Source organism: Phyllostomus hastatus, unplaced genomic scaffold, assembly GCF_019186645.2.
Source record: "Phyllostomus hastatus isolate PE091 unplaced genomic scaffold, TTU_PhHast_1.1 phas_scaffold_78, whole genome shotgun sequence".
Classification (NCBI taxonomy): domain Eukaryota; kingdom Metazoa; phylum Chordata; class Mammalia; order Chiroptera; family Phyllostomidae; genus Phyllostomus; species Phyllostomus hastatus.
The window spans coordinates 108544853-108560113 of NW_025334041.1; positions in this window are offsets into that span (position 1 = coordinate 108544853).

Consider the following 15261-nt stretch of genomic DNA (forward strand, 5'->3'; position numbering starts at 1 on the left):
TCTGAGGAACGAAGCCTCAAGTATGTTCACACAGAGACAGAGTTTTGGTCAAACTAGAGATAACATCTAGGCCTCAGTTGTGTTTCAGCTCCAGACCCAGAAAAGCAGCAAAACCAGATGAAGTGTTACCATGGCTGACATCAGGAACAGCTGCAATGAGCAATGACCCCTAGTCCAGGCCAATCAGTAGGGACCTCGACCCTGACCCTATATGCTCATTTTGATGAATTAGCATACTAAAAGACACACCAGGAAAGCTGATGACTATTCTGTTCAGACCCTCCCCTGAGACCTTCCCTAAAATTCTTGACTTTAGAAAACAGATAAAGCTTTTAAGACAAAGGAACCCAGTGTTCACGTGCACTTGCATACTCCCGAATTCATCTCTATTTCTTTCCCTCTCTCTCTCTCTCTCTCTCTCTCTCTCTCTCTCTCACAGGGATCCCCAACCCTTGAGCCACAGACTGCTACAGGTCGCTGGCCTGTTAGGAACAGGGCCATAAGCAAGGCTATCCTGAGCGCCACCTCCTATCACCCCACCCCACCCCTTCCACAGTGGGCCAGCGAGTGAAGCTCACCCTCCTGTCTCCGCACCCCCAATCCATCAACGGCAGGCAAGCTAGCAAAGCTCACCTAAGCTCCACCTCCTTCCCCCCCCCCAAAAAAAAGGTTGGGGACCACTGCTCTAGAGCACACCTTGCCCCTTCTTTCTTTAGGCATGTATCTTTGCCTTCTTTCTCCTGAGCTCTAAGGGTCCTCATGAGACTTGCAACAGCAAGGGAAGCCGACAGCAGCAGCAGGTCATCCTGGCCTCACCCCCTGAACCCGTTTTCAAAGGCCCCTCCTTCGCCTCTATAAATTGTTTCCTGAGTTCACACAGCCCAGCGGGCTTACTTCTGCCTCTGTGACTGTCTTTCTGCAAAGCCAACCAAGGCAGCCAGCTCTCTGAGCAGCTTGCTCGAATCTTCTCTTTGAGTATACTTTCGCTTTGCATGCTAAATAAACTTCCTCTTGTGCTATAGTTCTTGGCTCTGAATTCTTTCTTGGCCAAACCCAAGAACCAAGAGCCGACATCACAGGTAATAGAGAGAGCAGAGAGTGCAGGCAAAATGAGTTGGGACATTGGTGAGAGAGATGATGGCTTGACCTAGAATAGAATCAGTGGCATGTGAGAGAAATAAATGGGTTTGAGGGAAATATAAGAGGTAGGAGCTACAAAATCTGGTGGCTTTTGAGAGACGTAGAGAGAAAGGGTAATAGCAAGTTATAAGCAACTGGGTGGAAAGAGGTGCAATTCGGTGAGTAGAGAACACAAGAGGGGAGGCAAGTTGGGGGAGAGGAAACCGTTGACAGGTTCAGTGTTAAATGTATTATGTTCGAGATGCCTTTGAAAACATCCAGGTAGATGTCTCCTCTTCAGGAAAGAGATGGATGAACAGACCTGAAGCTTAGGAGACAGACCTGGGCTGGAACTATCCTCTTCTGTGTTACCATCAGTACAAAACCCAGCTTGTCTTGTCTGAGGGGTAAGCCAAACCCTGGCCCCAGGGGAAAAAGCAGGTTCCCTGAGTCCTTCAGCTTGGGTAAAAACAGGTTTAGCAGGTCCAGGTTCAGAAGATCAGAGTCCAGGTCTAAACGTGCAAACATGCAGGACATGGGTAAAGAGTCACATAGTCACCGACCAAGGCAGATGATGAAGACAAGGGGGAATGCTCCAGGCTGACCATCCCACAAGGGCCGGCAGATTTCTCAGATACGGAGTTCTGCTCCCAGCTCTAGAAAAGCAGCCAGTGTGGGGTGGAGGAGGGAAGACAAAAGAATAGGAGGAGAAGGGAAGAGACACAGCCCAAAAAAGCAAATCTATTTCCTACCTCTCCCTTTGGCCTCTAAAATTGTGCAGTGGGTTGAATGGTGGTCCCCCAAAAGATATGCCCACCTGGAACCTGTGAATGTGACCTTATTTAGAAAAAGGATATTGGTGGACAAAATCAAGGATCTGGATTATTAAGGTCATCCTGGATTAGGGTGAGCCCTAAATCCAATGACAAGTGTCCTTATAAAAGACAGAAGAAAGGATTCAGCATGAGGAGAAGGCCATATGAAGGAGGAGGCAGAGATTGCAGTTATAAAGCTATAAGCCAAGGACAGCCAAAGATCACAGCAACCACCGGATACAAGGGAGAGGCATAGGGTTTCTTCCTCAGAACCATGCCCCCTCCCCAGAAGGGACAACCCTGATTTTTAAAAAATATATTTTATTTATTTATTTTTAGAGAGAGAGGAAAGGAGGGAGAAAGAGAGGAAGAGAAAAATCGATGTGTGAGAGAAATATCAATCCGTTGCCTCTTGCAGGCCCCCAGTCAGGGGCCCAGCCTGCAACCCAGGCATGTGCCCTGACCGGGATTCAAACCAGTGACCCTTCTGTTTGCAGGAGGACACCCAACCCACTGAATCACACCGATCAGGGCGACCCTGATTTTTGACACCTTGATTTCTGATTCCTGGCCTTCCAAAGTGTGAGAGATTAAATGTCAGTTTTTGAAGTCATCCAATTTGTGGTAATTTGTTACGGCAGCCCTAGAAAACGAATACAGATGGTATCCTCCACTCAATTTTAAGGAAACACAGATTCAGCCAGAAACCTGAGCAGAAGCTAAGGGACATAGAAATGGAATAAGGGGATAAAAGAGAGATACACTGGGAAAGAAGGGGCCCAGCAGCACCACTGCATCTCAGTCTTGCTCAAACCCTTGAGACAAAGCTCAGCTTATCTCAGTGTGTCTCTCCTTCTAGCTGACGTGGTTCACTTAGCACAAACAGAAGAAGGCATTCAGATACTATGCACCTCAGCTAAGGGCCAGAGGCGGTATCCTGAAGGACAACACACATTCCCACGAGCAGCAGTAGATTACAGACAACAGCGATCACCAGAGGGAAAGGGGGGTGGGGAAGGTGGAAGAGGGTAAAGGGGGATAAATGGTGATGGAAGGAGTCCTGACTTGGGGTGGCGAACACATGATACAACATACAGATGATGTGTTATAGAATTGTACACCTGAAACCTATATAATTTTATCCACCAATGTCAAGAAAAAAGTAAATTCAAGAAAAATAAATTCAAGAAAAAAGTATAAATACATACATACATACATACATACATACATAAACTCTTCGGAGGTGTTAAATGGACAACTGGATCTGGGCTCTGGAGCTCAGCACATAGGCCCAGGCTAAGAAAATACAAATTTTGGAGTCACCATTGTGTCAGCAGTCCATGAAGCTGGGGACTTGTGCAATCACCAGGGAGATAGTGTAGATAAAGAAGAAGGCCAAAGCCTAAGGCCTCGGACAAGCCAGCACTGAGAGCAGAGGTTGGTTCTGTACCCTCTCTGCACCAGAACTATCACACTACCAAGCCCCCCCCCCCCCCCGCCCCCCAGAGATCCTGATTTAATTAGGGTGGAATGGACCCTGAGTCTCTGTTTTCAATGAAAATCCTCAGGAAATTCTACTGTGCAGCCAAGATTGAGAAGTACTCGTGCAGTGACCAGGATGAGGAGAATCACAAGGGGGGAGAATGGAGAAATGCAGAGGAATACAGGTCCCTGAAGCCAAGAAAAATTAAAAGGGGTTCGACTGTGATATACCAGAGCAACACACTGTCCACTGGATTTGGCAAGGTGCTAGTCATTGGAGACCAACTCCCCTGCCACCTTTGTTTTGGTGGTTCCTAACGGTCCAGGTCCTGGGCAGCCAAAACCTATCGATAGGGTTCTGGCCCGAGATATTCTATTGTGTAGATGACTCCAAGGCAGGGGCGTCCAAACTGCACCCTGGAGTCTCTGCACCCTGGAGTCTCTGCACCACCCTGGAAGAAGAGTTGTCTTGGGCCATATTAAATACATGGAGACATGTAATCACAAAATATCTCATAATGTCTTTTTTTTAATAGGGGGAAGGGAGGGAAAAGGAGAGAAAGATCAGTGTGTGGTTGCCTCTCACACACCCCCTACCGGGGGCCTGACCCACAGCCTAGGCATATGCCCTAGACCGGGAATTGAACCAGCTACCCTTTGATTCACAGGCCAGCACTCAACCACTGAGCCACAGCAGTCGGGGTGAAAACCTCATAATGTTTTAAATGAGTTTATGATTTTGTGTTGGGCCTCATTCACAGTCATCCTGGGCTGCATGCAACCCGAGGGCCGCAGGTTAGACACCCCAGCTCCCAGGGCTGGTAGGTGGGCTCCTGACACCCCCCTCCCCCCAAACAAAGGCTAGAGACCAGAATTTGCTCCTTTCATCAGCAACTTTTATCTTTATCTGTGGATTTGTATCAGCTGCCCTTTCTGAAAGAGATTGAGAGGAAAGTTTATTTGCACTTTTGATTTCAAAAAGGACAGAAAATGTTAAAGGGCTCATAGATAAACTTTGAACTTGTGGATAAATGAATCATTGTTTATATCTCCTTTTAAAGTCTTGGAAGGAAAAAGCATGAGTATTGCAGAGCTGCCCCTAGGAACTTCTTTTACAAAGCCAGGCCAGGACCCTATCATTAGTGGTAACCAACATATTATTTCCCATTTAATTGCACACATCAGAGTGCCGAAGAGCTGGCTCCAGGGAAAGGGGACCCAAAGGCAATTTAACCTTTTTGAGGTTTTGGCAAAGGATACCCAGGACCTGTCCAACCAAATCCCATGATTGTTTCTTTTTTTGTAAGAGGAGACAAAGTGTCCACCCCTGGAGGTCCGGACTTCCCCCCCCCTCACACACACACCCCCTACTCTTCTGGTGTAATGGGGTGAAATCTGAACTCTGTTCTTGGAATAGAGGGTAGAACCCACATTAGGAGTCAGAATTCTGGAGGCATAGGGAGGAGAGAAGGGTCCAGCATTTCATGGAGTCTCCTTATTTCTCTGCCCTAAACTTGCTGCCTCCTCCTACTTAGCATCCTTGCCCTCTGCTCCACACTCAGAGTCTAGGTCAGACCTTTGTAGGTGGCCCTGAAGTCTCTCTGCCAGATGAGAACAACTTTGAGGCCATAGTTTGAACATTCTGTTGCCATGGTGTTCCTACTTCTTCCCACTCCTTCCCACCTACACATCCACCCTCACACATACCCCAAGGCCCCTCAGATCTGGGCTGGAGTGGGGGCTGCCTGCCTGTCACAATGATTCCTTCCAGGAGTGGCAGAGCCTTCAAGGCTCAAGCCTGACTTCTCTGTTCCAGTCCAGCTTCTCCCAGAGCAGCTAACGCAGAGGGCAGGCCCCAAGACGTGAGGGATGGAGTGACTCCCAGCCAGGGGCATGTTGCTTGGATTGGATGCATTATTTATGATGCTGGTGTCAGCATGGCTCCCAGGCACCGGGGGAAATGGAAAAGGCACTTGGGCCTGTGCTGATTAAACTAAATATTTAAACAGGATAAGGAATTGAGGCAAAAATCTGCTTTTCTTCAGTACGGCAGAGAGCACCACAAATGACTTCATGGCTGGGGACTTGGTAAACACCATGCAGATCATGGGAAAGGCTGGGAGCCTCCGTCTATGGCTCTGTTTCACCTTCAGCTCCCAGCTCCCTCTCCTGGGCAGATCTACGGGATTTGTAAGGGACTTGGGAGTCAGAATAGAAGAGGGGAGATGTGGAAGCAGAGGGACAGTCTGAGCCACTGTGGGAATGAGATTAGGAGACACCAGAACAAAGTCAGGTACAGCTCACGCCTCTGGCTGCTTCTTTTTCCTCCAGCGACCTCCAGTTCCTTGTGGCACAAGATCTGTTCTATTGCACCCACCCACATTATCACTCTTACCTTTAGATTAGCTGGAAGGAGGGTGGTGAGATGTTGGGCAACCAATAAACACTCTTGCCTTGACTCTCACCTCACCTGAGACAGGTCTCAGTCAGGAAGATGGCCTCCACCCACTGTGCACAGAGAGGAGGCCCGAAATAGGGAAGACTTGAGGGATCCCGGCCCTCCCTTTACAGCCCCCAGGAATCCCCAGATTGGAGGAAAGACAACATCTCAAAAGGAAATTTCCTGGTGGAAAGAAACAGTTGTCATTCAGCCTAGTTTTTCCTGCCACATTTTCCCCCTTGCCTGTGGGGTCCCTCACTTGTATTTCCGAAGCAGTCACCTGCCCTGGCCCCCAGAGACAGGCTTTTCACGGCCTCAGCATGAACAAACGCCCTCTCCCTCCTTCCCTTTAAAGACAGCTCAGACAGGCTGACATTTTCATAATTAATTTTTATAAGAACTTGGGAAATAAAAAGAAGTAACTGCAGAAAATACAAATGGATCAGTTCAATTTAGTTCAACGTTTTTGAGATTCTTGTGCCTAGTCAATGTGCTGTTCTCTGGGTTACCTTGATAGATGAAACAGGGTCCTGGTTCTCAGGGGGTTCACTATCCAATGGAAGAGGCAGACATGAGTTGTAATCTAATAAGATAAGGGCCAAAATAGCTTGAATTGGATGTGATTGTTATAGCCTGCTGCAGGGGCAGGGTTGGTCAGAGAAGGATTTCAGAAAAGGCAATATTTGATCTGGACCTTCAATCAAAATAAGGACTTTTTCTGGTAGAGGGTCAGAAAGGACATTCCAGACAAAGGGAACAGCATATAGGTAGTACATGCATGACATATGATAGCGAAGTTGGTTCAAGGTCAGATTGTAAAGTCATTGAACACCAAGCTAAAGAGTTTGACCTAAAACTATAGGCCCTTTAGACAACAGGAAGCCAACATGATAATATTTGTATTTAAGAAGTATAGTAATATCTGCCCTGGCTGGTGTGGCTCAGTGAATTGAGTGCGGGCCTGCGAACCAAAAGGTTACCAGCTTGATTCCCAGTCAGGGCACATGCCTGAGTTGTGGGCCAGATCCCCAGTAAGGAGCACATGAGAGGCAACTACACACTGATGTTTCTCTCCCTCTTTCTCCTTCCCTTTCCTTCTCTCTAAAAATAAATAAATAAAATATTTTTAAAGTATTTTAAAAATATTTTAATTTATAGACAGAGGGGAAGGGAGAGAGAAAGAGAGGGAGAGAAATCCACGTGTGGTTACTGCTTGGACATCTCCTTCTTGGGACCTGGCCTGCAACCCAGGCATGTGCCCTGAGTGGGAATCGAACCAGCAACCCTTTGGTTCATAGGCCAGCACTCAATCCACTGAGTCACACCAGCCAGGGCATAAATAAAATCTTTTTAAAAAGTGAAGTATAGTAGTGCCTAAAGTGTAATAAATCGGCATTTTAATTTATGCAGCTCTCTCCTGTGAGTTAGGATGGCATAAATATATTATGTTTCTAGACCTGCAGAGCTGACAATAGACCAAAATACTAAAACAGGCTAAAATACTGCCACCCTGTAAAGTAGACAGTCTCCCTACAAGACAATTTCAACAGAGAACAGTGTTTGAGAAGACAAGGGATAAATTAGAGCCCATGGCTAAAGTTCCGTTCTTTTATCTTGGTATTATGAACTGAATGTTTGTGTCCCCCTCTAACTGGTATGTTGAAATCCTAATGTGAAACTCTAATATTATTGTGATGGTGTTAGGATTTGGGGCAGGGGGTGTTCCTTGGGAGGCGATTACATCATGAGGGTGAAGTCTTCATGAGTGAAATTATTGCCTTTATAAGAGATTCAAGCCCTGACTGGTGTGGCTCAGTTGGCTGGGTGTCACCCCACAAAGCAAAGGGGTGCCGGCTCAATTCCAGGTCCGGGCACGTGCCTGAGTTGTGGATTTGGACCCTAGCAATGAATCACTATTTCTCTCCCTGTTTTTCTCCCTCCCTTCCCCCTTCCTCTAGTAAATAAATAAAAACAATTTTTTTAAAGAGAGAGACTCCAGCCCTGGCTGGCGTAGCTCAGTGGATTGAGCGTGGGCTGTGAACCAAAGTGGCGCAGGTTCGATTCCCAGCCAGGGCACATGCCTGGGTTGCAGGCCATGACCCCCAGCAACCGCACATTGATGTTTCTCTCTCTCTCTCTCTCTCTCTCTCTCTCTCTCTAAAATGAAATAAATAAAATCTTTAAAAAAAGAAAGAAAAAATCAGAAGAATTTCAGTTTAAAAAAATAAAAATAAATACAGAGAGAGACTCCAGAGATCTGGCTGTGTAGGGGTACAACAAGAAGGCGGCTGTCTGCAGCCCAGAAGTAGGCTCTCATCAGAACCTGACCATGCTGGACCCTGGTCTCAGTCTTCCAGCCTCTGAGACTGTGAGAAATACATTTCTGTTGTTTGTAAGCCACCCGGTCTACGGTATTCTGTTAGAGCAGCCTGAATTGTCTAAGGCACTTGGGAAAGGCAAAAATTACCCAAATGTTCAGAGAGGTGGTATCATTGCCTGAGGACCCCCTCCTGCGTGTTGGCCTCTACTTCAGATATCCCAGATGTCTGAGGTTCCAGGAGTCCCAAGAGGATGAGGGCACCCCAAGCCCTAGAGAATTCTAGTCAGAGGGAAGCAGATGAAAACGGGGAGGGGGGTTGGGGGGTAGGACTCCTAAGAGCGGGGATTATTTAGGCTGAAGAAGTTGAGAGAGGTTGTTACTCAGGCCTGTGAGAATTCCAGATGATGAGAATTTGGAACTTCTGGGAACCTGGAATCATCCACACTTGAAAAATGTGAAGGCTGAAGCTGTCCAGGCCTTCGAAAAATTAAATGAAGAGTAACAGATGGAAAATTATAACAATAATAATAATTTTTTTAAAAGGAAACATTAAACAACTTAAGAAGAAATGCTAGGTAAGGAATGACCAAAATTTATAATAGTCCCACTGGTGCGGTCCTGCATTCCCTCCACCACCTCTCTCTGGGTGCTCGGATACATGAGTTTTCTCCTCCAGGGAGAGGGGCACTGATCCACTCTCTCCGATCAAGTACAGAAGCACAGGTTTAAAAATTATTTGCTTGCCCTGGCTGGTGTGTCTCAGTGGATTGAGTGACAGTCTGCGAACCAAAGGGTTGCTAGTTCAATTCCCAGTCAGGGCACATGCCTGGGAATGTTTCTCTCCCTCTCTCCTTTCCTTCCCCTCTCTCTAAAAATAAATAAAATCTTAAAAAATGTATTTGTTCATAGATACAAGGCTGAACATTTGCAAAATAATGTAAATGTCTGAGAAATTTATTTATTTTTCTTTTTTTAGAGATTTTATTTATTTATTTTTAGAGAGATAGGAAGGGAGGGAGAGAGTAGAGAAATGTCTATGTGCAAGAGATACATGACCAGTTGCCTCTCTCACACCCCCAAGTGGGGACCTGGCCTGCAACCCAGACATGTGCCCTGGCTGGGAATTGAACCAGCAACTTTTATGTTTTATGCAGGCTGGTGCTCAGTCCACTGAGTCACACCAGCCAGGGCTAAATGTCTGAGAAATTTAGAAGAAGAATGACCAAAAAAACAGAAAGCTACAACATATGTTAAGTGAAAAAATATGCTGGATTAAAATGCATGTGGTACAATTGCATTTAGGAAAAAACAAAAATTAGATATTTGTAGTATAAATATGTAGGCATATACTGGTGAGAATATTGGCTAGGATCTTGGCACCCAAACAGCAAGCAGTTACCTCTGAGGGCAGGAAGTGGGAGGTGTGTGAAAAATTAATTTTCTTCGGTGTACTTAGATGTTGTCCAAAAAATTTTTACAATGAGAATATATTAGATTTTCATAAAAAATTCTTTTTAATTAAGGGAAAATTAAAAAAAAACAAAACAAAGACATAGACACAAAATTATAGAGCAGAACTTTCTGAAGCCACATTTGTCAGTATGGAGACTGTCACCATCTCTTGGGTGTCCAGCCTGCCCTTTTGCTTGCGCCAATCCCAGAGCCAACCGGGTTGGCTGCTGGGCAGAGAGAAAATGTGGGGGAAGACATGAGGCGGAAGGGAAAGGCAAAAAAATTCCCCAGCCTTCCAGTGCACCTCAGATTCCTGTCCCTTTCTGAGATTCAGCCTCATTTCACCCCAGGTTCATGACACCCTCCTTTCCTGAATAACAACAAATCCCCAGCCCCTCTTTTTTCATGGTTAAATTAATTTAAGGTAGCTTACATAAACAACGCCCACAATAAAAAACCAGCTGCAATAAGAAGATGCCAGATCACAAGTGCTCATGTCACCAGAATCACCTGAATCTCCAGGCTAACATGAAAGTTTTATGTGTGGAGACCAGAGGGAGCAACTGAAGGGTTTTAAGCGAGGATGTGACAAGCATTTTAGAAATACATCTCAGAAGCAGCAAGGAGGACAAATCTGAGAAAGGCAGGGCTGAAGCAAGGTGTCCAGTTACAAAAAGCTTTTTCAATAGTCCAGTGAGAGATGGTTTTAAGACAGACTTCTTCAGCCCTGGCCAAGTAGCTCAGTTGGTTCAAGTACTGTACCAATACACTAAGTTGAGGGTCCAAGGTTGTGGGTTTGATTCCAGAGCAGGGCACACACAAGAATAAACACATGAATGCATAAATCCATGGAACAACAAATCAATGTTTCTCTCATTGTCTTCCTCTCCCTCTAAAATCAATGAGTAAAAAAATTTTTTACAAAAAGACAGGCTTCTTCATATTCTGCTCTAAATTTGCTGAATGACTTAGATTCACTTTCGATCTTAATTATTCATTAATTTATACAAGGACAAGAGGAAGGAATAACCAAATCCCTACAATGACTGCAAGACTTTATATTCCTCTATCAAGGTATTATGTGCTGGTTCTCCAGTGCCTCCACAGTCAAGTCCGTACTCCTTAGCACAGTATTCAAGGCTGGTCCTTTACAAGCTGTCCCCAGCCTCCCCTTCTCAGCTTCCTGTCTCACCTCTCTCTCTGTGTACTCCCCCAACTCAGAGCCACCCTCAGCTCCTTGATTAGGGCATGGACTTTCCTTGGCCTTGGCCTCTACAATCACATCCTGAGGACCTGGTACACTCTCCTTCTCCACTGGGTGAGCCTCTCAGCTTATACACAAACCTCCTCCCCAGAGCACTCACACCCCTTCACGCCATTTATTCTAATGCCACGATTATTTGGGCCTGTCCTCATACTGCACCAATGGGCCCCAAATCTGGCCAATCAACAGAAGCACCGGAAAGGGCGGTTTGTTTTCTTGCTGGGGTTTTTTTTGTTGTTTTTTTTTTCTCCCACTAGATGCCCCAGGTCCCTCCCTAGATCTACAAAATCTGTGTCTCTGGGGAAGGAGCCAGGGAATCTGCATTTATAGAGTCTTCATTGACTTGTAGTCATCAGCCAGGACTGGGGGGCCTCTGTAGTTTACAGACCACGTCATGTGAAGCCTCCCAGACCAACCCCAGTGGCTCCCTCAGCACTGTGCTCCCACCTCAGGACCACTCTTGTGATCGGATCTGTGTGACACGTGTCCCATTTTGCCATGCTATACAGTTATTTGTCTTTATGTCCCACCCAGCTTTCTGTCTGCCCCCATGTCCCATCTCCTATCCAACTGTGAGCTCCTGAGAGCAGGGACGCCATCAGGTACTGCCACAGATCCCGGGAACATGGATTCTTGGGGAAGATTTGCAACATGCATAAAGCATGAAAGCAGAAAACACATCTAAATAGAGTGCAGTACTCGTAGGAAACTACAAGTAATTACTTTTAGCTCTTTGTTGGTTTGACTAAGAAAAAAGATGATCAATCTAAGATCTACTTGCCAAGTTGGACAGTAGGTAACAGCCACCCCTAGATTTAATTATGTACATTTCACTAAAAACACAGAGGTTCTGGGGAGTGCAGACTCTTGCTCCAGGTCACAAAGCCAAGAAGGGCAGGGGAAGACCTCTTAATTCTGAGTCTAGGACGGCCAGAGGCCACACTGACTTCTTACCCAGCGTGGGGCCAGGCCACACCCTCCTCTAATCTCCCCCGCCTTTGTTTGCGTGCAGCCACTTCATTAGCATGAAACAATGCACGCCCAAGGTGCCCTCCTGTTTTCCATTTACAATTTAAGTGTCCACAATCACCAGGGACCTCCATTGTCATTGCTATTAGCTGATGTTAATGGTTTTTTTTTATTAAACTCTAAGGCGCTCCCTCCCCCACCCCACCAGGGTACCTACAGCAAGAATTCCCAAATCAGCCAATCACGGTTTCAGGATTGGCACAGTGTACAATCATAATTGTGATTACCTTTCTTTCATTTCTTTGAATCTTTTTGGGGAGGAAAATTCAAGATGTCCTGCTTAAAAGAATTTCAACAACCAGGATTTCAGGCTGGAAGTTCTTACAACTGCCTGGAGACACTGCGAAGGAGCCATGACTCTGGTCAAAGGCCTGGTCTGGAATCTCAACGCCAAGCCCCATTGACTTGAGGAGCTGGAACCTGGGGGTGGGAGGGGTGAGGGGGCTTGATTTTCACATCTGAAAGCTGTCTGCCTTTGTAGCCCACACTTCTGAGGATTATATCATGCCATGTATTGAAAATGGTTTGTAACCTTTAAACCCCCTTGAAAATCTGTCATGCACCAGGCACAAAACTAGAGGCTTTACAGGTTTTATCTGGTGCAGTAGGCATTTTATTGTTAAAGAGAACATTGCAGACCCAAAATGGTGTCACTTATGCTCATAATACCAAACCTGGACTTAATGCCTCACTGAAGTGCAGTTTCAACTGTCACCAGAAATGTAACCTTAATCATCTAGTCTGGAATTCTCTGGTCAGCATGGATGAGGTAATCTGACACGTGAGCCCTCTCCATCCCTCTCCCCCCACCCCACCATCCTCCTTTAGGGAGAAGAGGCAATCTCCCTGACAATACCCTTGCTGTTCCCTGCCCACCCCACAAAGTGGACAAACGAGACTAAAAATAATCATTTCTTCTGCTAACAGTACCCTTGGCCCACCCTTCTTCCTATAAAATCCTTCCATTTCGTACAGCCCCTTGGAGTGCCCATTTAATTGCTAGATGGGATGCTGCCCAACTCATGAATTGCTTAATAAATTGATTGGATCTTCAAATTTACTTGGTTGAAATTTTTTTAAAACAATATTATATTCTTCGCTTATCTATAGGGAACCAGGTTCCTCTTTGGCACCTCTCCTTGTGCACGAGCACCCCCTCCCCCATTTTTTATTTACTCCAACTCATTGATGCTCTTGGGGAGTCCCTGCCCTCCCCTCCATTCATCCCAGGATCTCGGCCTTCATTGCCCTAGTTCTTGCCCAGAGTATTTCCCTCTTGAATTACTGACAAAGTTTTGCATATTGTTAGGTTCTGTTTACACTCCAGAGGCATCTCTTTATCTTGCAAATGTATTGAGGCTACTTCCCTAAAATGCTGCTTTGCCTCACCTACAGTTCAGCTAGGCCGGAACTGCCAGTCCCCCGACTCCCTCCCCCACCATGCACGGTCTGCTACACCACAGTGAAATGCTAAACGCTCTAAGAGCCGCTCCTTCCATCTCCTAGCCTTTGTATCTGATGATCCTTTCCCCTTACATTACACCTGGCCATTTCTACTGGGGGCTTAGAAGTACCTCTTCCCCAAGCTCGTAGGCTGATAGATGTTCCTCCTCTGGGCTCCCTTAGCACTTGCTTATAGCTCCATTATGGCACATTACATTTCCACTCATTGCCCTGAATATACATTCTGGCACCTAGGTTGGAAAATACTTATTTCAGGAAGGGTGAGAAATTGACATTAATAGGGTGTAACCAGGAGGTGAAGCCTAATAATCCCAGCACATAATGGGGGATGCAGCTGGACAAGTAAAAGCTAGAAAATCTTAAGAGTCTTGATTGCTAAGAAGCTTGGGGTTTTTTACTCTGTAGGAGATCAGGAGCTTTTGATGCAGACAGCAACACTGGACTTGAGTTTTTAATAAGATAATCTGATTCTTGCATGGAAAATAGACTGAAGGGCAGAGAGAAAAAGTAAGAAAGTCACTGAGGAGTCCATTGCAATTGTCCAGATAAGACATAAGAGTGCTTATGCCACGGGGGTAGTTCTGGGTTTGGAGAAAGGGGACAGATGGAGAGGATGTGGGGAGGCGTCCATCGAGTGCTTGTTTGGTAATTTGGTGAGAGCAAATCTGTGGGGAAATACAGTTATGTTTTGGTCATAATGAATTTGGAATATTTAAAGCAATACCCAGTGTAGTTGGAAATACATATGGAGCTGAGCGTAGAGGGGAGGGCTCCTGTAGAGATTTATGAGTCTTCTATAGAGATGATGGTTAAAACCATAGAAATGGATAGGTTCACTGAAGGGAAAATTGTAGCTTGAGGTAAGAATCTAGCATTTTTTCCCAAGTCTCATCTTGTTATAATGTCACAAATCCACAAATCAAGTACATTAGTTCATCTACTCGAGAATTCACTTGGAGGACTGCATTCTTTGGGATTAAAAATCTTTATGGTTTCATGACCACGCTGTTTTCTCCCGTCATCATCTGGACTCTGAGGGCTGGGGGCCTCTACTCTTTGTGAGACCTAAACAAACCATTATATTGATCAAAGAATGTGCTGTTCAAGGTTAGGTATTCGCTGATAGTCAACTACCAGCTGTTGCCAAGAAGGCAGGCAAGAAATAAACAGCGTGGTCTTTGCTGTTCAGTACCACTTTTTCCACATTTGGGGATCTGTACCAGGAAGCTCTCGGCAAGATTCTAACAATATAAGCCCATGACCTGCATTCTCTGAGAACTCACCCACATTCCCACAACCTGCACAGAGCTGGGTGTAGGGGCATATTTATTATTTGGGACCCTGTTCCATGACCATAGGTGACTGGAATAAGGAAAGACCCCTTAAAATAAAAAAAATTTATTAAAAAATTTTAAATAATACCCTGGCTGGCGTAGCTCAATGGATTGAGCACGGGTTGCAAACCAAAGTATCGCAGGTTCGATTCCCAGCCAGGGCACATGCCTGGATTGCAGGCCACGGCCCCCAGCAACCGCACATTGATGTTTCTCTCTCTCTTTCTCCCTCCCTTCCCACTCTAAAAATAAATAAATAAATCTTTTTAAAAATTTTATTAAAATTTTTTAAATAGTAAATTAAAAATAAACATTTTATGATTTTAAAAATAAAGGTAGTGGATTGAGTGTTGGCCTATGAACCAGAGGGCCACCAGTTTGATTCCCAGGCAGGGCACAAGCCTGGGTTGCAGACCAGCTCCCCAGTAGGTGGCGCAAGAGAGGAAACCACACATTAATGTTTCTCTCCCTCCCTTCCTCTCTAAAAATAAATAAATAAATAAATGAACAGATAGGTATATAAATACAATATTTTAAAAAAA